The sequence below is a fragment of the Alosa sapidissima genome, chromosome 18 (genome assembly GCF_018492685.1).
Source record: "Alosa sapidissima isolate fAloSap1 chromosome 18, fAloSap1.pri, whole genome shotgun sequence".
NCBI classification, from domain to species: domain Eukaryota; kingdom Metazoa; phylum Chordata; class Actinopteri; order Clupeiformes; family Clupeidae; genus Alosa; species Alosa sapidissima.
The window spans coordinates 6,133,319-6,155,924 of NC_055974.1; the positions used below are offsets into that span (position 1 = coordinate 6,133,319).

The window sequence follows — 22,606 nt, forward strand, 5'->3', positions numbered from 1 at the left end:
TTATCTATTGGAAAACTTTCACTCACCTTGAGTCTTTGACGAGGTGGCCGAGTGGTTAAGGCGATGGACTGCTAATCCATTGTGCTCTGCACGCGTGGGTTCGAATCCCATCCTCGTCGATTCTGTTCTTTCCGAAGATACACTATCATTAAGGGCCGTGTTTTCACCTATCTCATACTGCTGCAATATTACTAACATCAAACCTCAGCGGTTTTCTATTGGAAAACTTTCACTCACTGTGAGTCGTTGACGAGGTGGCCGAGTGGTTAAGGCGATGGACTGCTAATCCATTGTGCTCTGCACGCGTGGGTTCGAATCCCATCCTCGTCGATTCTATTCTTTCCGAAGATGCACTACCATTAAGGGCCATGTTTTCACCTATCTCATAACTGCCACTATATAATGACTAACATCAAACCTCAGCGGTTTTCTATTGGAAAACTTTCACTCACTGTGAGTCGTTGACGAGGTGGCCGAGTGGTTAAGGCGATGGACTGCTAATCCATTGTGCTCTGCACGCGTGGGTTCGAATCCCATCCTCGTCGATTCTATTCTTTCCGAAGATACACTACCATTAAGGGCCATGTTTTCACCTATCTCATAACTGCTACTATATAATGACTAACATCAAACCTCAGCGGTTTTCTATTGGAAAACTTTCACTCACTGTGAGTCGTTGACGAGGTGGCCGAGTGGTTAAGGCGATGGACTGCTAATCCATTGTGCGCTGCACACGTGGGTTCGAAATCCCATCCTTGTCGATTGCATTTGCAAAGGTTGTCATCTCTTTCCAAAGATACAGTATCGATAAGGGTCATATTTTGACCTCGTAACTGCTAAAGATAATCAGTAATGTCAAAGCTCAATGCTTTTCCTTTGGAAAATTTTCCACTCATGTTGACTCAGTGACGAGGTGGCCGAGTGGTTATGGCGATGGACTGCTAACACATTGTGCTTGGGATATTTGATGCCCTATCTCACAACTGCCACAAATAATCAGCAATGTGAAACCTCGATAACTTTCCGTCAGAAAACATTCCACTGAATGTGACCAGTGACGAGGTGGCCGAGTGGTTAAGGCGATGGACTGCTAATCCATTGTGCTCTGTACGCGTGGGTTCGAATCCCATCCTCGTCGATTCTGTTCTTTCCGAAGATACACTATCATTAAGGGCCGTGTTTTCACCTATCTCATAACTGCTACAATATTACTAACATCAAACCTCAGCGGTTTTCTATTGGAAAACTTTCACTCACCGTGAGTCCTTGACGAGGTGGCCGAGTGGTTAAGGCGATGGACTGCTAATCCATTGTGCTCTGCACGCGTGGGTTCGAATCCCATCCTCGTCGATTCTGTTCTTTCCGAAGATACACTATCATTAAGGGCCGTGTTTTCACCTATCTCATAACTGCTACAATATTACTAACATCAAACCTCAGCGGTTTTCTATTGGAAAACTTTCACTCACCGTGAGTCGTTGACGAGGTGGCCGAGTGGTTAAGGCGATGGACTGCTAATCCATTGTGCTCTGCACGCGTGGGTTCGAATCCCATCCTCGTCGATTCTGTTCTTTCCGAAGATACACTATCATTAAGGGCCGTGTTTTCACCTATCTCATAACTGCTACAATATTACTAACATCAAACCTCAGTGGTTTTCTATTGGAAAACTTTCACTCACCGTGAGTCGTTGACGAGGTGGCTGAGTGGTTAAGGCGATTGACTGCTAATCCATTGTGCTCTGCACGCGTGGGTTCGAATCCCATCCTCGTCGATTCTGTTCTTTCCGAAGATACACTATCATTAAGGGCCGTGTTTTCACCTATCTCATAACTGCTACAATATTACTAACATCAAACCTCAGCGGTTTTCTATTGGAAAACTTTCACTCACCGTGAGTCGTTGACGAGGTGGCCGAGTGGTTAAGGCGATGGACTGCTAATCCATTGTGCTCTGCACGCGTGGGTTCGAATCCCATCCTCGTCGATTGCATTTGCAAAGGGTGTCATCTCTTTCCAAAGATACAGTATCGTTAAGGGGCATTTTTTGACCTCGTAACTGCTAAAGATAATCAGTAATGTCAAAGCTCAATGCTTTTCCTTTGGAAAATTTTCCACTCATGTTGACTCAGTGACGAAGTGGCCGAGTGGTTATGGCGATGGACTGCTAACACATTGTGCTTGGGATATTTGATGCCCTATCTCACAACTGCCACAAATAATCAGCAATGTGAAACCTCGATAACTTTCCGTCAGAAAACATTCCACTGAATGTGACCAGTGACGAGGTGGCCGAGTGGTTAAGGCGATGGACTGCTAATCCATTGTGCTCTGCACGCGTGGGTTCGAATCCCATTCTCGTCGCTTCTATTCTTTCCGAAGATACACTACCATTAAGGGCCATGTTTTCACCTATCTCATAACTGCTACTATATAATGACTAACATCAAACCTCAGCGGTTTTCTATTGGAAAACTTTCACTCACTGTGTGTCGTTGACGAGGTGGCCGAGTGGTTAAGGCGATGGACTGCTAATCCATTGTGCTCTGCACGCGTGGGTTCGAATCCCATCCTCGTCGATTCTATTCTTTCCGAAGATACACTATCATTAAGGGCCATGTTTTCACCTATCTCATAACTGCTACTATATAATGACTAACATCAAACCTCAGCGGTTTTCTATTGGAAAACTTTCACTCACCGTGAGTCGTTGACGAGGTGGCCGAGTGGTTAAGGCGATGGACTGCTAATCCATTGTGCTCTGCACACGTGGGTTTGAAATCCCATCCTTGTCGATTGGATTTGCAAAGGGTGTCATCTCTTTCCAAAGATACAGTATCGTTAAGGGGCATATTTTGACCTCGTAACTGCTAAAGATAATCAGTAATGTCAAAGCTCAATGCTTTTCCTTTGGAAAATTTTCCACTCATGTTGACTCAGTGACGAGGTGGCCGAGTGGTTATGGCGATGGACTGCTAACACATTGTGCTTGGGATATTTGATGCCCTATCTCACAACTGCCACAAATAATCAGCAATGTGAAACCTCGATAACTTTCCGTCAGAAAACATTCCACTGAATGTGACCAGTGACGAGGTGGCCGAGTGGTTAAGGCGATGGACTGCTAATCCATTGTGCTCTGCACGCGTGGGTTCGAATCCCATCCTCGTCGATTCTGTTCTTTCCGAAGATACACTTTCATTAAGGGCCGTGTTTTCACCTATCTCATAACTGCTACAATATTACTAACATCAAACCTCAGCGGTTTTCTATTGGAAAACTTTTACTCACCGTCAGTCGTTGACGAGGTGGCCGAGTGGTTAAGGCGATGGACTGCTAATCCATTGTGCTCTGCACGCGTGGGTTCGAATCCCATCCTCGTCGATTCTGTTCTTTCCGAAGATACACTATCATTAAGGGCCGTGTTTTCACCTATCTCATAACTGCTACAATATTACTAACATCAAACCTCAGCGGTTTTCTATTGGAAAACTTTCACTCACCGTGAGTCGTTGACGAGGTGGCCGAGTGGTTAAGGCGATGGACTGCTAATCCATTGTGCTCTGCACGCGTGGGTTCGAATCCCATCCTCGTCGATTCTGTTCTTTCCGAAGATACACTATCATTAAGGGCCGTGTTTTCACCTATCTCATAACTGCTACAATATTACTAACATCAAACCTCAGCGGTTTTCTATTGGAAAACTTTCACTCACCGTGAGTCGTTGACGAGGTGGCCGAGTGGTTAAGGCGATGGACTGCTAATCCATTGTGCTCTGCACGCGTGGGTTCGAATCCCATCCTCGTCGATTGCATTTGCAAAGGGTGTCATCTCTTTCCAAAGATACAGTATCGTTAAGGGGCATATTTTGACCTCGTAACTGCTAAAGATAATCAGTAATGTCAAAGCTCAATGCTTTTCCTTTGGAAAACTTTCCACTCGTTGTGACTCAGCGACGAGGTGGCCGAGTGGTTATGGCGATGGACTGCTAACACATTGTGCTAGGGATATTTGATGCCCTATCTCACAACTGCCACAAATAATCAGCAATGTGAAACCTTGATAACTTTCCGTCAGAAAACATTCCACTGAATTTGTTCAGTGACGAGGTGGCCGAGTGGTTAAGGCGATGGACTGCTAATCCATTGTGCTCTGCACGCGTGGGTTCGAATCGCATCCTCGTCGATTCTATTCTTTCCGAAGATACACTATCATTAAGGGCCATGTTTTCACCTATCTCATAACTGCTACTATATGACTAACATCAAACCTCAGCGCTTTTCTATTGGAAAACTTTCACTCACCCTGATTCGTTGACGAGATGGCCGAGTGGTTAAGGCGATGGACTGCTAATCCATTGTGCTCTGCACGCGTGGGTTCGAATCCCATCCTCGTCGATTGCATTTGCAAAGGGTGTCATCTCTTTCCAAAGATACAGTATCGTTAAGGGGCATATTGTGACCTTGTAACTGCAAAAGATAATCAGTAATGTCAAAGCTCAATGCTTTTCCTTTGGAAAACTTTCCACTCATTTTGACTCAGTGACGAGGTGGCCGAGTGGATATGGCGATGGACTGCTAACACATTGTGCTTGGGATATTTGATGCCCTATCTCACAACTGCCACAAATAATCAGCAATGTGAAACCTCGATAACTTTCCGTCAGAAAACATTCCACTGAATGTGACCAGTGACGAGGTGGCCGAGTGTTTAAGGCGATGGACTGCTAATCCATTGTGCTCTGCACGCGTGGGTTCGAATCCCATCCTCGTCGATTCTATTCTTTCCGAAGATACACTACCATTAAGGGCCATGTTTTCACCTATCTCATAACTGCTACTATATAATGACTAACATCAAACCTCAGCGGTTTTCTATTGGAAAACTTTCACTCACCGTGAGTCGTTGACGAGGTGGCCGAGTGGTTAAGGCGATGGACTGCTAATCCATTGTGCGCTGCACGCGTGGGTTCGAATCCCATCCTCGTCGATTCTATTCTTTCCGAAGATACACTATCATTAAGGGCCATGTTTTCACCTATCTCATAACTGCAACTATATGACTAACATCAAACCTCAGCGCTTTTCTATTGGAAAACTTTCACTCACCCTGATTCGTTGACGAGATGGCTGAGTGGTTAAGGCGATGGACTGCTAATCCATTGTGCTCTGCACGCATGGGTTCGAATCCCATCCTCGTCGATTGCATTTGCAAAGGGTGTCATCTCTTTCCAAAGATACAGTATCGTTAAGGGGCATATTGTGACCTTGTAACTGCTAAAGATAATCAGTAATGTCAAAGCTCAATGCTTTTCCTTTGGAAAACTTTCCACTCATTTTGACTCAGTGACGAGGTGGCCGAGTGGTTATGGCGATGGACTGCTAACACATTGTGCTAGGGATATTTGATGCCCTATCTCACAACTGCCACAAATAATCAGCAATGTGAAACCTTGATAACTTTCCGTCAGAAAACATTCCACTGAATGTGTCCAGTGACGAGGTGGCCGAGTGGTTAAGGCGATGGACTGCTAATCCATTGTGCTCTGCACGCGTGGGTTCGAATCCCATCCTCGTCGATTCTATTCTTTCCGAAGATACACTATCATTAAGGGCCATGTTTTCACCTATCTCATAACTGCTACTATATGACTAACATCAAACCTCAGCGCTTTTCTATTGGAAAACTTTCACTCACCGTGAGTCGTTGACGAGGTGGCCGAGTGGTTAAGGCGATGGACTGCTAATCCATTGTGCTCTGCACGCGTGGGTTCGAATCCCATCCTCGTCGATTCTATTCTTTCCGAAGATACACTATCATTAAGGGCCATGTTTTCACCTATCTCATAACTGCTACTATATAATGACTAACATCAAACCTAAGCGCTTTTCTATTGGAAAACTTTCACTCACCATGAGTCGTTGACGAGGTGGCCGAGTGGTTAAGGCGATGGACTGCTAATCCATTGTGCTCTGCACGCGTGGGTTCGAATCCCATCCTCGTCGATTGCATTTGCAAAGGGTGTCATCCCTTTCCAAAGATACAGTATCGTTAAGGGGCATATTTTGACCTTGTAACTGCTAAAGATAATCAGTAATGTCAAAGCTCAATGCTTTTCCTTTGGAAAACTTTCCACGCATTTTGACTCAGTGACGAGGTGGCCGAGTGGTTAAGGCTATGGACTGCTAATCCATTGTGCTCTGCACGCGTGGGTTCGAATCCCATCCTCGTCGATTCTATTCTTTCCGAAGATACACTATCATTAAGGGCCATGTTTTCACCTATCTCATAACTGCTACTATATGACTAACATCAAACCTCAGCGCTTTTCTATTGGAAAACTTTCACTCACCATGAGTCGTTGACGAGGTGGCCGAGTGGTTAAGGCGATGGACTGTTAATCCATTGTGCTCGGCACGCGTGGGTTCGAATCCCATCCTCGTCGATTCTATTCTCTCCGAAGATAGACTATCATTAAGGCCCATGTTTTCACCTATCTCATAACTGCTACTATATAATGACTAACATCAAACCACTGATGGAATGCTAACACATTGTGTTAGGGATATTTGATGCCCTATCTCACAACTGCCACAAATAATCAGCAATGTGAAACCTTGATAACTTTCCGTCAGAAAACATTCCACTGAATTTGTCCAGTGACGAGGTGGCCGAGTGGTTAAGGCGATGGACTGCTAATCCATTGTGCTCTGCACGCGTGGGTTCGAATCCCATCCTCGTCGATTGCATTTGCAAAGGGTGTCATCTCTTTCCAAAGATACAGTATCGTTAAGGGGCATATTTTGACCTTGTAACTGCTAAAGATAATCAGTAATGTCAAAGCTCAATGCTTTTCCTTTGGAAAACTTTCCACGCATTTTGACTCAGTGACGAGGTGGCCGAGTGGTTAAGGCGATGCACTGCTAATCCATTGTGCTCTGCACGCGTAGGTTCGAATCCCATCCTTGTGGATTCTATTCTTTCCGAAGATACACTATCATTAAGGGCCATGTTTTAACCTATCTCATAACTGCTACTATAGGACTAACATCAAACCTCAGCGCTTTTCTATTGGAAAACTTTCACTCACCGTGAGTCGTTGACGAGGTGGCCGAGTGGTTAAGGCGATGGACTGCTAATCCATTGTGCTCTGCACGCGTGGGTTCGAATCCCATCCTCGTCGATTACATTTGCAAAGGGTGTCATCTCTTTCCAAAGATACAGTATCGTTAAGGGGCATATTTTGACCTTGTAACTGCTAAAGATAATCAGTAATGTCAAAGCTCAATGCTTTTCCTTTGGAAAACTTTCCACGCATTTTGACTCAGTGACGAGGTGGCCGAGTGGTTAAGGCTATGGACTGCTAATCCATTGTGCTCTGCACGCGTGGGTTCGAATCCCATCCTCGATGATTCTATTCTTTCCGAAGATACACTATCATTAAGGGCCATGTTTTCACCTATCTCATAACTGCTACTATATGACTAACATCAAACCTCAGCGCTTTTCTATTGGAAAACTTTCACTCACCATGAGTCGTTGACGAGGTGGCCGAGTGGTTAAGGCGATGGACTGCTAATCCATTGTGCTCTGCACGCGTAGGTTCGAATCCCATCCTCGTGGATTCTATTCTTTCCGAAGATACACTATCATTAAGGGCCATGTTTTCACCTATCTCATAACTCCTACTATATGACTAACATCAAACCTCAGCGCTTTTCTATTGGAAAACTTTCACTCACCGTGAGTCGTTGACGAGGTGGCCGAGTGGTTAAGGCGATGGACTGCTAATCCATTGTGCTCTGCACGCGTGGGTTCGAATCCCATCCTCGTCGATTCTATTCTTTCCGAAGATACACTATCATTAAGGGCCATGTTTTCACCTATCTCATAACTGCTGCTATATGACTAACATCAAACCTCAGCGCTTTTCTATTGGAAAACTTTCACTCACCGTGAGTCGTTGACGAGGTGGCCGAGTGGTTAAGGCGATGGACTGCTAATCCATTGTGCTCTGCACGCGTGGGTTCGAATCCCATCCTCGTTGATTCTATTCTTTCCGAAGATACACTATCATTAAGGGCCATGTTTTCACCTATCTCATAACTGCTACTATATAATGACTAACATCAAACCTCAGCGCTTTTCTATTGGAAAACTTTCACTCACCGTGAGTCGTTGACGAGGTGGCCGAGTGGTTAAGGCGATGGACTGCTAATCCATTGTGCTCTGCACGCGTGGGTTCGAATCCCATCCTCGTCGATTCTATTCTTTCCGAAGATACACTATCATTAAGGGCCATGTTTTCACCTATCTCATAACTGCTTCTATATGACTAACATCAAACCTCAGCGCTTTTCTATTGGAAAACTTTCACTCACCGTGAGTCGTTGACGAGGTGGCCGAGTGGTTAAGGCGATGGACTGCTAATCCATTGTGCTCTGCACGCGTGGGTTCGAATCCCATCCTCGTCGATTGCATTTGCAAAGGGTGTCATCTCTTTCCAAAGATACAGTATCGTTAAGGGGCATATTGTGACCTTGTAACTGCTAAAGATAATCAGTAATGTCAAAGCTCAATGCTTTTCCTTTGGAAAACTTTCCACTCATTTTGACTCAGTGACGAGGTGGCCGAGTGGTAATGGCGATGGACTGCTAACACATTGTGCTAGGGATATTTGATGCCCTATCTCACAACTGCCACAAATAAGCAGCAATGTGAAACCTTGATAACTTTCCGTCAGAAAACATTCCAAAGAATGTGTCCAGTGACGAGGTGACCGAGTGGTTAAGGCGATGGACTGCTAATCCGTTGTGCTCTGCACGCGTGGGTTCGAATCCCATTCTCGTCGATTGCATTTGCAAAGGGTGTCATCTCTTTCCAAAGATACAGTATCGTTAAGGGGCATATTGTGACCTTGTAACTGCTAAAGATAATCAGTAATGTCAAAGCTCAATGCTTTTCCTTTGGAGAACTTTCCACTCATTTTGACTTAGTGACGAGGTGGCCGAGTGGTTAAGGCGATGGACTGCTAATCCATTGTGCTCTGCACGCGTGGGTTCGAATCCCATCCTCGTCGATTCTATTCTTTCCGAAGATACACTATCATTAAGGGCCATGTTTTCACCTATCTCATAACTGCTACTATATAATGACTAACATCAAACCTCAGCGCTTTTCTATTGGAAAACTTTCACTCACCGTGAGTCGTTGACGAGGTGGCCGAGTGGTTAAGGCGATGGACTGCTAATCCATTGTGCTCTGCACGCGTGGGTTCGAATCCCATCCTCGTCGATTCTATTCTTTCCGAAGATACACCATCATTAAGGGCCATGTTTTCACCTATCTCATAACTGCTACTATATAATGACTAACATCAAACCACTGATGGACTGCTAACACATTGTGCTAGGGATATTTGATGCCCTATCTCAAAACTGCCAAAATTAATCAGCAATGTGAAACCTCGATAACTTTCTATCAGAAAACATTCCATTGAATGTGCCCAGTGACGAGGTGGCAGAGTGGTTAAGGCGATGGACTGCTAATCCATTGTGCTCTGCTCGCGTGGGTTCAAATCCCATCCTCATCGATTGCATTTGCAAAGGGTGTCATCTCTTTCCAAAGATACAGTATCGTTAAGGGGCATATTTTGACCTCGTAACTGCTAAAGATAATCAGTAATGTCAAAGCTCAATGCTTTTCCTTTGGAAAACTTTCCACTCATTTTGACTCAGTGACGAGGTGGCCGAGTGGTTATGGCGATGGACTGCTAACACATTGTGCTAGGGATATTTGATGCCCTATCTCACAACTGCCACAAATAATCAGCAATGTGAAACCTCGATAACTTTCCGTCAGAAAACATTCCGCTGAATGTGTCCAGTGATGAGGTGGCCGAGTGGTTAAGGCGATGGACTGCTAATCCATTGTGCTCTGCACGCGTGGGTTCGAATTCTATTCTTTCCGAAGATACACTATCATTAAGGGCCATGTTTTCACCTATCTCATAACTGCTACTATATAATGACTAACATCAAACCTAAGCGCTTTTCTATTGGAAAACTTTCACTCACCGTGAGTAGTTGACGAAGTGGCCGAGTGGTTAAGGCGATGGACTGCTAATCCATTGTGTTCTGCACGCGTGGGTTCGAATCCCATCCTCGTCGATTCTATTCTTTCCGAAGATACACTATCATTAAGGGCCATGTTTTCACCTATCTCATAACTGCTACTATATAATGACTAACATCAAACCTCAACGCTTTTCTATAGGAAAACTTTCACTCACCGTGAGTCGTTGACGAGGTGGCCGAGTGGTTAAGGCGATGGACTGCTAATCCATTGTGCTCTGCACGCGTGGGTTCGAATCCCATCCTCGTCGATTGCATTTGCAAAGGGTGTCATCTCTTTCCAAAGATACAGTATCGTTAAGGGGCATATTGTGACCTTGTAACTGCTAAAGATAATCAGTAATGTCAAAGCTCAATGCTTTTCCTTTGGAAAACTTTCCACTCATTTTGACTCAGTGACGAGGTGGCCGAGTGGTTATGGCGATGGACTGCTAACACATTGTGCTAGGGATATTTGATGCCCTATCTCACAACTGCCACAAATAATCAGCAATGTGAAACCTCGATAACTTTCCGTCAGAAAACATTCCACTGAATGTGTCCAGTGACGAGGTGGCCGAGTGGTTAAGGCGATGGACTGCTAATCCATTGTGCTCTGCACGCGTGGGTTCGAATCCCATCCTCGTCGATTCTATTCTTTCCGAAGATACACTATCATTAAGGGCCATGTTTTAACCTATCTCATAACTGCTACTATAGGACTAACATCAAACCTCAGCGCTTTTCTATTGGAAAACTTTCACTCACCGTCAGTCGTTGACGAGGTGGCCGAGTGCTTAAGGCGATGGACTGCTAATCCATTGTGCTCTGCACGCGTGGGTTCGAATCCCATCCTCGTCGATTCTATTCTCTCCGAAGATACACTATCATTAAGGGCCATGTTTTCACCTATCTCATAACTGCTACTATATAATGACTAACATCAAACCTCAGCGCTTTTCTATTGGAAAACTTTCACTCACCGTGAGTCGTTGACGAGGTGGCCGAGTGGTTAAGGCGATGGACAGCTAATCCATTGTGCTCTGCACGCGTGGGTTCGAATCCCATCCTCGTCGATTCTATTCTTTCCGAAGATACACTATCATTAAGGGCCATGTTTTCACCTATCTCATAACTGCTACTATATAATGACTAACATCAAACCACTGATGGACTGCTAACACATTGTGCTAGGGATATTTGATGCCCTATCTCAAAACTGCCAAAATTAATCAGCAATGTGAAACCTCGATAACTTTCTATGAGAAAACATTCCATTAAATGTGCCCAGTGACGAGGTGGCAGAGTGGTTAAGGCGATGGACTGCTAATCCATTGTGCTCTGCTCGCGTGGGTTCAAATCCCATCCTCATCGATTGCATTTGCAAAGGGTGTCATCTCTTTCCAAAGATACAGTATCGTTAAGGGGCATATTTTGACCTCGTAACTGCTAAAGATAATCAGTAATGTCAAAGCTCAATGCTTTTCCTTTGGAAAACTTTCCACTCATTTTGACTCAGTGACGAGGTGGCCGAGTGGTTATGGCGATGGACTGCTAACACATTGTGCTAGGGATATTTGATGCCCTATCTCACAACTGCCACAAATAATCAGCAATGTGAAACCTCGATAACTTTCCGTCAGAAAACATTCCGCTGAATGTGTCCAGTGATGAGGTGGCCGAGTGGTTAAGGCGATGGACTGCTAATCCATTGTGCTCTGCACGCGTGGGTTCGAATTCTATTCTTTCCGAAGATACACTATCATTAAGGGCCATGTTTTCACCTATCTCATAACTGCTACTATATAATGACTAACATCAAACCTAAGCGCTTTTCTATTGGAAAACTTTCACTCACCGTGAGTAGTTGACGAAGTGGCCGAGTGGTTAAGGCGATGGACTGCTAATCCATTGTGTTCTGCACGCGTGGGTTCGAATCCCATCCTCGTCGATTGCATTTGCAAAGGGTGTCATCTCTTTCCAAAGATACAGTATCGTTAAGGGGCATATTTTGACCTCGTAACTGCTAAAGATAATCAGTAATGTCAAAGCTCAATGCTTTTCCTTTGGAAAACTTTCCACTCATTTTGACTCAGTGACGAGGTGGCCGAGTGGTTATGGCGATGGACTGCTAACACATTGTGCTAGGGATATTTGATGCCCTATCTCACAACTGCCACAAATAATCAGCAATGTGAAACCTCGATAACTTTCCGTCAGAAAACATTCCGCTGAATGTGTCCAGTGATGAGGTGGCCGAGTGGTTAAGGCGATGGACTGCTAATCCATTGTGCTCTGCACGCGTGGGTTCGAATTCTATTCTTTCCGAAGATACACTATCATTAAGGGCCATGTTTTCACCTATCTCATAACTGCTACTATATAATGACTAACATCAAACCTAAGCGCTTTTCTATTGGAAAACTTTCACTCACCGTGAGTAGTTGACGAAGTGGCCGAGTGGTTAAGGCGATGGACTGCTAATCCATTGTGTTCTGCACGCGTGGGTTCAAATCCCATCCTCGTCGATTCTATTCTTTCCGAAGATACACTATCATTAAGGGCCATGTTTTCACCTATCTCATAACTGCTACTATATAATGACTAACATCAAACCTCAACGCTTTTCTATAGGAAAACTTTCACTCACCGTGAGTCGTTGACGAGGTGGCCGAGTGGTTAAGGCGATGGACTGCTAATCCATTGTGCTCTGCACGCGTGGGTTCGAATCCCATCCTCGTCGATTGCATTTGCAAAGGGTGTCATCTCTTTCCAAAGATACAGTATCGTTAAGGGGCATATTGTGACCTTGTAACTGCTAAAGATAATCAGTAATGTCAAAGCTCAATGCTTTTCCTTTGGAAAACTTTCCACTCATTTTGACTCAGTGACGAGGTGGCCGAGTGGTTATGGCGATGGACTGCTAACACATTGTGCTAGGGATATTTGATGCCCTATCTCACAACTGCCACAAATAATCAGCAATGTGAAACCTCGATAACTTTCCGTCAGAAAACATTCCACTGAATGTGTCCAGTGACGAGGTGGCCGAGTGGTTAAGGCGATGGACTGCTAATCCATTGTGCTCTGCACGTGTGGGTTCGAATCCCATCCTCGTCGATTCTATTCTTTCCGAAGATACACTATCATTAAGGGCCATGTTTTAACCTATCTCATAACTGCTACTATAGGACTAACATCAAACCTCAGCGCTTTTCTATTGGAAAACTTTCACTCACCGTCAGTCGTTGACGAGGTGGCCGAGTGCTTAAGGCGATGGACTGCTAATCCATTGTGCTCTGCACGCGTGGGTTCGAATCCCATCCTCGTCGATTCTATTCTCTCCGAAGATACACTATCATTAAGGGCCATGTTTTCACCTATCTCATAACTGCTACTATATAATGACTAACATCAAACCTCAGCGCTTTTCTATTGGAAAACTTTCACTCACCGTGAGTCGTTGACGAGGTGGCCGAGTGGTTAAGGCGATGGACTGCTAATCCATTGTGCTCTGCACGCGTGGGTTCGAATCCCATCCTCGTCGATTCTATTCTTTCCGAAGATACACTATCATTAAGGGCCATGTTTTCACCTATCTCATAACTGCTACTATATGACTAACATCAAACCTCAGCGCTTTTCTATTGGAAAATTTTCACTCACCGTGAGTCGTTGACGAGGTGGCCGAGTGGTTAAGGCGATGAACTGCTAATCCATTGTGCTCTGCACGCGTGGGTTCGAATCCCATCCTCGTCGATTCTATTCTCTCCGAAGATACACTATCATTAAGGGCCATGTTTTCACCAATCTCATAACTGCTACTATATAATGACTAACATCAAACCACTGATGGACTGCTAACACATTGTGCTAGGGATATTTGATGCCCTATCTCAAAACTGCCAAAATTAATCAGCAATGTGAAACCTCGATAACTTTCTATCAGAAAACATTCCATTGAATGTGCCCAGTGACGAGGTGGCAGAGTGGTTAAGGCGATGGACTGCTAATCCATTGTGCTCTGCTCGCGTGGGTTCGAATCCCATCCTCGTCAATTGCATTTGCAAAGGGTGTCATCTCTTTCCAAAGATACATTATCGTTAAGGGGCATATTTTGACCTCGTAACTGCTAAAGATAATCAGTAATGTCAAAGCTCAATGCTTTTCCTTTGGAAAACTTTCCACTCATTGTGACTCAGTGACGAGGTGGCCGAGTGGTTATGGCGATGGACTGCTAACACATTGTGCTAGGGATATTTGATGCCCTATCTCACAACTGCCACAAATAATCAGCAATGTGAAACCTCGATAACTTTCCGTATGAAAACATTCCGCTGAATGTCTCCAGTGACGAGGTGGCCGAGTGGTTAAGGCGATGGACTGCTAATCCATTGTGCTCTGCACGCGTGGGTTCGAATCCCATCCTCGTCGATTCTATTCTTTCCGAAGATACACTATCATTAAGGGCCATGTTTTAACCTATCTCATAACTGCTACTATAGGACTAACATCAAACCTCAGCGCTTTTCTATTGGAAAACTTTCCGCTCATTGTGACTCAGTGACGAGGTGGCCGAGTGGTTAAGGCGATGGACTGCTAATCCATTGTGCTCTGCACGCGTGGGTTCGAATCCCATCCTCGTCGATTCTATTCTTTCCGAAGATACACTATCATTAAGGGCCATGTTTTCACCTATCTCATAACTGCTGCTATATGACTAACATCAAACCTCAGCGCTTTTCTATTGGAAAACTTTCACTCACCGTGAGTCGTTGACGAGGTGGCCGAGTGGTTAAGGCGATGGACTGCTAATCCATTGTGCTCTGCACGCGTGGGTTCGAATCCCATCCTCCTCGATTGCATTTGCAAAGGGTGTCATCTCTTTCCAAAGATACAGTATCGTTAAGGGGCATATTGTGACCTTGTAACTGCTAAAGATAATCAGTAATGTCAAAGCTCAATGCTTTTCCTTTGGAAAACTTTCCACTCATTTTGACTCAGTGACGAGGTGGCCGAGTGGTTATGGCGATGGACTGCTAACACATTGTGCTAGGGATATTTGATGCCCTATCTCACAACTGCCACAAATAAGCAGCAATGTGAAACCTTGATAACTTTCCGTCAGAAAACATTCCACTGAATGTGTCCAGTGACGAGGTGACCGAGTGGTTAAGGCGATGGACTGCTAATCCGTTGTGCTCTGCACGCGTGGGTTCGAATCCCATCCTCGTCGATTGCATTTGCAAAGGGTGTCATCTCTTTCCAAAGATACAGTATCGTTAAGGGGCATATTGTGACCTTGTAACTGCTAAAGATAATCAGTAATGTCAATGCTTTTCCTTTGGAAAACTTTCCACTCATTTTGACTCAGTGACGAGGTGGCCGAGTGGTTATGGCGATGGACTGCTAACACATTGTGCTAGGGATATTTGATGCCCTATCTCACAACTGCCACAAATAAGCAGCAATGTGAAACCTTGATAACTTTCCGTCAGAAAACATTCCACTGAATGTGTCCAGTGACGAGGTGGCCGAGTGGTTAAGGCGATGGACTGCTAATCCATTGTGCTTTGCACGCGTGGGTTAGAATCCCATCCTCGTCGATTCTATTCTTTCCGAAGATACACTATCATTAAGGGCCATGTTTTCACCTATCTCATAACTGCTACTATATAATGACTAACATCAAACCTCAGCGCTTTTCTATTGGAAAACTTTCACTCACCGTGAGTCGTTGACGAGGTGGCCGAGTGGTTAAGGCGATGGACTGCTAATCCATTGTGCTCTGCTCGCGTGGGTTCGAATCCCATCCTCGTCGATTGCATTTGCAAAGGGTGTCATCTCTTTCCAAAGATACATTATTGTTAAGGGGCATATTTTGACCTCGTAACTGCTAAAGATAATCAGTAATGTCAAAGCTCAATGCTTTTCCTTTGGAAAACTTTCCACTCATTGTGACTCAGTGACGAGGTGGCCGAGTGGTTATGGCGATGGACTGCTAACACATTGTGCTAGGGATATTTGATGCCCTATCTCACAACTGCCACAAATAATCAGCAATGTGAAACCTCGATAACTTTCCGTATGAAAACATTCCGCTGAATGTGTCCAGTGACGAGATGGCCGAGTGGTTAAGGCGATGGACTGCTAATCCATTGTGCTCTGCACGCGTGGGTTCGAATCCCATCCTCGTCGATTCTATTCTTTCCGAAGATACACTATCATTAAGGGCCATGTTTTAACCTATCTCATAACTGCTACTATAGGACTAACATCAAACCTCAGCGCTTTTCTATTGGAAAACTTTCCGCTCATTTTTACTCAGTGACGAGGTGGCCGAGTGGTTAAGGCGATGGACTGCTAATCCATTGTGCTCTGCACGCGTGGGTTCGAATCCCATCCTCGTCGATTCTATTCTTTCCGAAGATACACTATCATTAAGGGCCATGTTTTCACCTATCTCATAACTGCTGCTATATGACTAACATCAAACCTCAGCGCTTTTCTATTGGAAAACTTTCACTCACTGTGAGTCGTTGACGAGGTGGCCGAGTGGTTAAGGCGATGGACTGCTAATCCATTGTGCTCTGCACGCGTGGGTTCGAATCCCATCCTCCTCGATTGCATTTGCAAAGGGTGTCATCTCTTTCCAAAGATACAGTATCGTTAAGGGGCATATTGTGACCTTGTAACTGCTAAAGATAATCAGTAATGTCAAAGCTCAATGCTTTTCCTTTGGAAAACTTTCCACTCATTTTGACTCAGTGACGAGGTGGCCGAGTGGTTATGGCGATGGACTGCTAACACATTGTGCTAGGGATATTTGATGCCCTATCTCACAACTGCCACAAATAAGCAGCAATGTGAAACCTTGATAACTTTCCGTCAGAAAACATTCCACTGAATGTGTCCAGTGACGAGGTGACCGAGTGGTTAAGGCGATGGACTGCTAATCCGTTGTGCTCTGCACGCGTGGGTTCGAATCCCATCCTCGTCGATTGCATTTGCAAAGGGTGTCATCTCTTTCCAAAGATACAGTATCGTTAAGGGGCATATTGTGACCTTGTAACTGCTAAAGATAATCAGTAATGTCAATGCTTTTCCTTTGGAAAACTTTCCACTCATTTTGACTCAGTGACGAGGTGGCCGAGTGGTTATGGCGATGGACTGCTAACACATTGTGCTAGGGATATTTGATGCCCTATCTCACAACTGCCACAAATAAGCAGCAATGTGAAACCTTGATAACTTTCCGTCAGAAAACATTCCACTGAATGTGTCCAGTGACGAGGTGGCCGAGTGGTTAAGGCGATGGACTGCTAATCCATTGTGCTTTGCACGCGTGGGTTAGAATCCCATCCTCGTCGATTCTATTCTTTCCGAAGATACACTATCATTAAGGGCCATGTTTTCACCTATCTCATAACTGCTACTATATAATGACTAACATCAAACCTCAGCGCTTTTCTATTGGAAAACTTTCACTCACCGTGAGTCGTTGACGAGGTGGCCGAGTGGTTAAGGCGATGGACTGCTAATCCATTGTGCTCTGCACGCGTGGGTTCGAATCCCATCCTCGTTTATTCTATTCTTTCCGAAGATACACTATCATTAAGGGCCATGTTTTCACCTATCTCATAACTGCTACTATATGACTAACATCAAACCTTAGCGCTTTTCTATTGGAAAACTTTCACTCACCGTGAGTCATTGACGAGGTGGCCGAGTGGTTAAGGCGATGGACTGCTAATCCATTGTGCTCTGCACGCGTGGGTTCGAATCCCATCCTCGTCGATTGCATTTGCAAAGGGTGTCATCTCTTTCCAAAGATACAGTATCGTTAAGGGGCATATTGTGACCTTGTAACTGCTGAAGATAATCAGTAATGTCAATGCTTTTCCTTTGGAAAACTTTCCACTCATTTTGACTCAGTGACGAGGTGGCCGAGTGGTTATGGCGATGGACTGCTAACACATTGTGCTAGGGATATTTGATGCCCTATCTCACAACTGCCACAAATAAGCAGCAATGTGAAACCTTGATAACTTTCCGTCAGAAAACATTCCACTGAATGTGTCCAGTGACGAGGTGGCCGAGTGGTTAAGGCGATGGACTGCTAATCCATTGTGCTTTGCACGCGTGGGTTAGAATCCCATCCTCGTCGATTCTATTCTTTCCGAAGATACACTATCATTAAGGGCCATGTTTTCACCTATCTCATAACTGCTACTATATAATGACTAACATCAAACCTCAGCGCTTTTCTATTGGAAAACTTTCACTCACCGTGAGTCGTTGACGAGGTGGCCGAGTGGTTAAGGCGATGGACTGCTAATCCATTGTGCTCTGCACGCGTGGGTTCGAATCCCATCCTCGTCGATTCTATTCTTTCCGAAGATACACTATCATTAAGGGCCATGTTTTCACCTATCTCATAACTGCTACTATATGACTAACATCAAACCTTAGCGCTTTTCTATTGGAAAACTTTCACTCACCGTGAGTCGTTGACGAGGTGGCCGAGTGGTTAAGGCGATGGACTGCTAATCCATTGTGCTCTGCACGCGTGGGTTCGAATCCCATCCTCGTCGATTGCATTTGCAAAGGGTGTCATCTCTTTCCAAAGATACAGTATCGTTAAGGGGCATATTGTGACCTTGTAACTGCTAAAGATAATCAGTAATGTCAATGCTTTTCCTTTGGAAAACTTTCCACTCATTTTGACTCAGTGACGAGGTGGCCGAGTGGTTATGGCGATGGACTGCTAACACATTGTGCTAGGGATATTTGATGCCCTATCTCACAACTGCCACAAATAAGCAGCAATGTGAAACCTTGATAACTTTCCGTCAGAAAACATTCCACTGAATGTGTCCAGTGACGAGGTGGCCGAGTGGTTAAGGCGATGGACTGCTAATCCATTGTGCTTTGCACGCGTGGGTTAGAATCCCATCCTCGTCGATTCTATTCTTTCCGAAGATACACTATCATTAAGGGCCATGTTTTCACCTATCTCATAACTGCTACTATATAATGACTAACATCAAACCTCAGCGCTTTTCTATTGGAAAACTTTCACTCACCGTGAGTCGTTGACGAGGTGGCCGAGTGGTTAAGGCGATGGACTGCTAATCCATTGTGCTCTGCACGCGTGGGTTCGAATCCCATCCTCGTCGATTCTATTCTTTCCGAAGATACACTATCATTAAGGGCCATGTTTTCACCTATCTCATAACTGCTACTATATGACTAACATCAAACCTCAGCGCTTTTCTATTGGAAAACTTTCACTCACCGTGAGTCGTTGACGAGGTGGCCGAGTGGTTAAGGCGATGGACTGCTAATCCATTGTGCTCTGCACGCGTGGGTTCGAATCCCATCCTCGTCGATTGCATTTGCAAAGGGTGTCATCTCTTTCCAAAGATACAGTATCGTTAAGGGGCATATTGTGACCTTGTAACTGCTAAAGATAATCAGTAATGTCAAAGCTCAATGCTTTTCCTTTGGAAAACTTTCCACTCATTTTGACTCAGTGACGAGGTGGCCGAGTGGTTATGGCGATGGACTGCTAACACATTGTGCTAGGGATATTTGATGCCCTATCTCACAACTGCCACAAATAAGCAGCAATGTGAAACCTTGATAACTTTCCGTCAGAAAACATTCCACTGAATGTGTCCAGTGACGAGTTGACCGAGTGGTTAAGGCGATGGACTGCTAATCCATTGTGCTCTGCACGCGTGGGTTCGAATCCCATCCTCGTCGATTGCATTTGCAAAGGGTGTCATCTCTTTCCAAAGATACAGTATCGTTAAGGGGCATATTGTGACCTTGTAACTGCTAAAGATAATCAGTAATGTCAAAGCTCAATGCTTTTCCTTTGGAAAACTTTCCACTCATTTTGACTCAGTGACGAGGTGGCCGAGTGGTTATGGCGATGGACTGCTAACACATTGTGCTAGGGATATTTGATGCCCTATCTCACAACTGCCACAAATAAGCAGCAATGTGAAACCTTGATAACTTTCCGTCAGAAAACATTCCACTGAATGTGTCCAGTGACGAGGTGGCCGAGTGGTTAAGGCGATGGACTGCTAATCCATTGTGCTCTGCACGCGTGGGTTCGAATCCCATCCTCGTCGATTCTATTCTTTCCGAAGATACACTATCATTAAGGGCCATGTTTTCACCTATCTCATAACTGCTACTATATGACTAACATCAAACCTCAGCGCTTTTCTATTGGAAAACTTTCACTCACCGTGAGTCGTTGACGAGGTGGCCGAGTGGTTAAGGCGATGGACTGCTAATCCATTGTGCTCTGCACGCGTGTGTTCGAATCCCATCCTCGTCGATTGCATTTGCAAAGGGTGTCATCTCTTTCCAAAGATACAGTATCGTTAAGGGGCATATTGTGACCTTGTAACTGCTAAAGATAATCAGTAATGTCAATGCTTTTCCTTTGGAAAACTTTCCACTCATTTTGACTCAGTGACGAGGTGGCCGAGTGGTTATGGCGATGGACTGCTAACACATTGTGCTAGGGATATTTGATGCCCTATCTCACAACTGCCACAAATAAGCAGCAATGTGAAACCTTGATAACTTTCCGTCAGAAAACATTCCACTGAATGTGTCCAGTGACGAGGTGGCCGAGTGGTTAAGGCGATGGACTGCTAATCCATTGTGCTCTGCACGCGTGGGTTGGAATCCTATCCTCGTCGATTCTATTCTTTCCGAAGATACACTATCATTAAGGGCCATGTTTTCACCTATCTCATAACTGCTACTATATAATGACTAACATCAAACCTCAGCGCTTTTCTATTGGAAAACTTTCACTCACCGTGAGTCGTTGACGAGGTGGCCGAGTGGTTAAGGCGATGGACTGCTAATCCATTGTGCTCTGCACGCGTGGGTTCGAATCCCATCCTCGTCGATTGCATTTGCAAAGGGTGTCATCTCTTTCCAAAGATACAGTATCGTTAAGGGGCATATTGTGACCTTGTAACTGCTAAAGATAATCAGTAATGTCAAAGCTCAATGCTTTTCCTTTGGAAAACTTTCCACTCATTTTGACTCAGTGACGAGGTGGCCGAGTGGTTATGGCGATGGACTGCTAACACATTGTGCTAGGGATATTTGATGCCCTATCTCACAACTGCCACAAATAAGCAGCAATGTGAAACCTTGATAACTTTCCGTCAGAAAACATTCCACTGAATGTGTCCAGTGACGAGGTGACCGAGTGGTTAAGGCGATGGACTGCTAATCCGTTGTGCTCTGCACGCGTGGGTTCGAATCCCATCCTCGTCGATTGCATTTGCAAAGGGTTTCATCTCTTTCCAAAGATACAGTATCGTTAAGGGGCATATTGTGACCTTGTAACTGCTAAAGATAATCAGTAATGTCAAAGCTCAATGCTTTTCCTTTGGAAAACTTTCCACTCATTTTGACTCAGTGACGAGGTGGCCGAGTGGTTATGGCGATGGACTGCTAACACATTGTGCTAGGGATATTTGATGCCCTATCTCACAACTGCCACAAATAAGCAGCAATGTGAAACCTTGATAACTTTCCGTCAGAAAACATTCCACTGAATGTGTCCAGTGACGAGGTGGCCGAGTGGTTAAGGCGTTGGACTGCTAATCCATTGTGCGCTGCACGCGTGGGTTCGAATCCCATCCTCGTCGATTGCATTTGCAAAGGGTGTCATCTCTTTCCAAAGATACAGTATCGTTAAGGGACATATTGTGACCTCGTAACTGCTAAAGATAATCAGTAATGTCAAAGCTCAATGCTTTTCCTTTGGAAAACTTTCCACGCATTTTGACTCAGTGACGAGGTGGCCGAGTGGTTAAGGCGATGGCCTGCTATCGTTAAGGGGCATATTTTGACCTCGTAACTGCTAAAGATAATCAGTAATGTCAAAGCTCAATGCTTTTCCTTTGGAAAACTTTCCACGCATTTCGACTCAGTGACGAGGTGGCCGATTGGTTAAGGCGATGGATTGCTAATCCATTGTGCTCTGCACGCGTGGGTTCGAATCCCATCCTCGTCGATTCTATTCTTTCCGAAGATACACTATCATTAAGGGCCATGTTTTCACCTATCTCATAACTGCTACTATAGGACTAACATCAAACCTCAGCGCTTTTCTATTGGAAAACTTTCACTCACCATCAGTCGTTGACGAGGTGGCCGAGTGCTTAAGGCGATGGACTGCTAATCCATTGTGCTCTGCACGCGTGGGTTCGAATCCCATCCTCGTCGATTGCATTTGCAAAGGGTGTCATCTCTTTCCAAAGATGCAGTATTGTTAAGGGGCATATTGTGACCTTGTAACTGCTAAAGATAATCAGTAATGTCAAAGGTCAATGCTTTTCCTTTGGAAAACTTTCCACTCAGTGACGAGGTGGCCAAGTGGTTATGGCGATGGACTGCTTACACATTGTGCTAGGGATATTTGATGCCCTATCTCACAACTGCCAC

The 22,606-nt window shown here is 44.8% G+C and overlaps 15 non-coding genes across 15 annotated transcripts; all 15 read left to right on the forward strand.

The window, feature by feature from the left end:
• The first annotated feature begins 6,362 nt into the window (after positions 1-6,362).
• On the forward strand, positions 6,363-6,444 carry trnan-guu. Its single transcript has one exon. It is a non-coding gene; the product is annotated as a tRNA-Asn (tRNA).
• Positions 6,445-10,301: 3,857 nt separating this feature from the next.
• Positions 10,302-10,383, forward strand: trnas-gcu. The gene has a single exon. It is a non-coding gene; the product is annotated as a tRNA-Ser (tRNA).
• A 295-nt stretch (positions 10,384-10,678) lies between these two features.
• Positions 10,679-10,760, forward strand: trnas-gcu. Its single transcript has one exon. It is a non-coding gene; the product is annotated as a tRNA-Ser (tRNA).
• A 2,012-nt stretch (positions 10,761-12,772) lies between these two features.
• On the forward strand, positions 12,773-12,854 carry trnas-gcu. Its single transcript has one exon. It is a non-coding gene; the product is annotated as a tRNA-Ser (tRNA).
• Positions 12,855-13,576: 722 nt separating this feature from the next.
• trnas-gcu lies at positions 13,577-13,658 on the forward strand. The gene has a single exon. It is a non-coding gene; the product is annotated as a tRNA-Ser (tRNA).
• Positions 13,659-14,463: 805 nt separating this feature from the next.
• On the forward strand, positions 14,464-14,545 carry trnas-gcu. The gene has a single exon. It is a non-coding gene; the product is annotated as a tRNA-Ser (tRNA).
• Positions 14,546-14,676: 131 nt separating this feature from the next.
• On the forward strand, positions 14,677-14,758 carry trnas-gcu. The gene has a single exon. It is a non-coding gene; the product is annotated as a tRNA-Ser (tRNA).
• Positions 14,759-16,440: 1,682 nt separating this feature from the next.
• Positions 16,441-16,522, forward strand: trnas-gcu. Its single transcript has one exon. It is a non-coding gene; the product is annotated as a tRNA-Ser (tRNA).
• Positions 16,523-17,826: 1,304 nt separating this feature from the next.
• On the forward strand, positions 17,827-17,908 carry trnas-gcu. The gene has a single exon. It is a non-coding gene; the product is annotated as a tRNA-Ser (tRNA).
• Positions 17,909-18,411: 503 nt separating this feature from the next.
• trnas-gcu lies at positions 18,412-18,493 on the forward strand. The gene has a single exon. It is a non-coding gene; the product is annotated as a tRNA-Ser (tRNA).
• Positions 18,494-18,623: 130 nt separating this feature from the next.
• trnas-gcu lies at positions 18,624-18,705 on the forward strand. Its single transcript has one exon. It is a non-coding gene; the product is annotated as a tRNA-Ser (tRNA).
• A 503-nt stretch (positions 18,706-19,208) lies between these two features.
• trnas-gcu lies at positions 19,209-19,290 on the forward strand. Its single transcript has one exon. It is a non-coding gene; the product is annotated as a tRNA-Ser (tRNA).
• A 130-nt stretch (positions 19,291-19,420) lies between these two features.
• trnas-gcu lies at positions 19,421-19,502 on the forward strand. The gene has a single exon. It is a non-coding gene; the product is annotated as a tRNA-Ser (tRNA).
• Positions 19,503-20,174: 672 nt separating this feature from the next.
• On the forward strand, positions 20,175-20,256 carry trnas-gcu. The gene has a single exon. It is a non-coding gene; the product is annotated as a tRNA-Ser (tRNA).
• A 715-nt stretch (positions 20,257-20,971) lies between these two features.
• trnas-gcu lies at positions 20,972-21,053 on the forward strand. The gene has a single exon. It is a non-coding gene; the product is annotated as a tRNA-Ser (tRNA).
• The last annotated feature ends 1,553 nt before the right edge of the window (positions 21,054-22,606 follow it).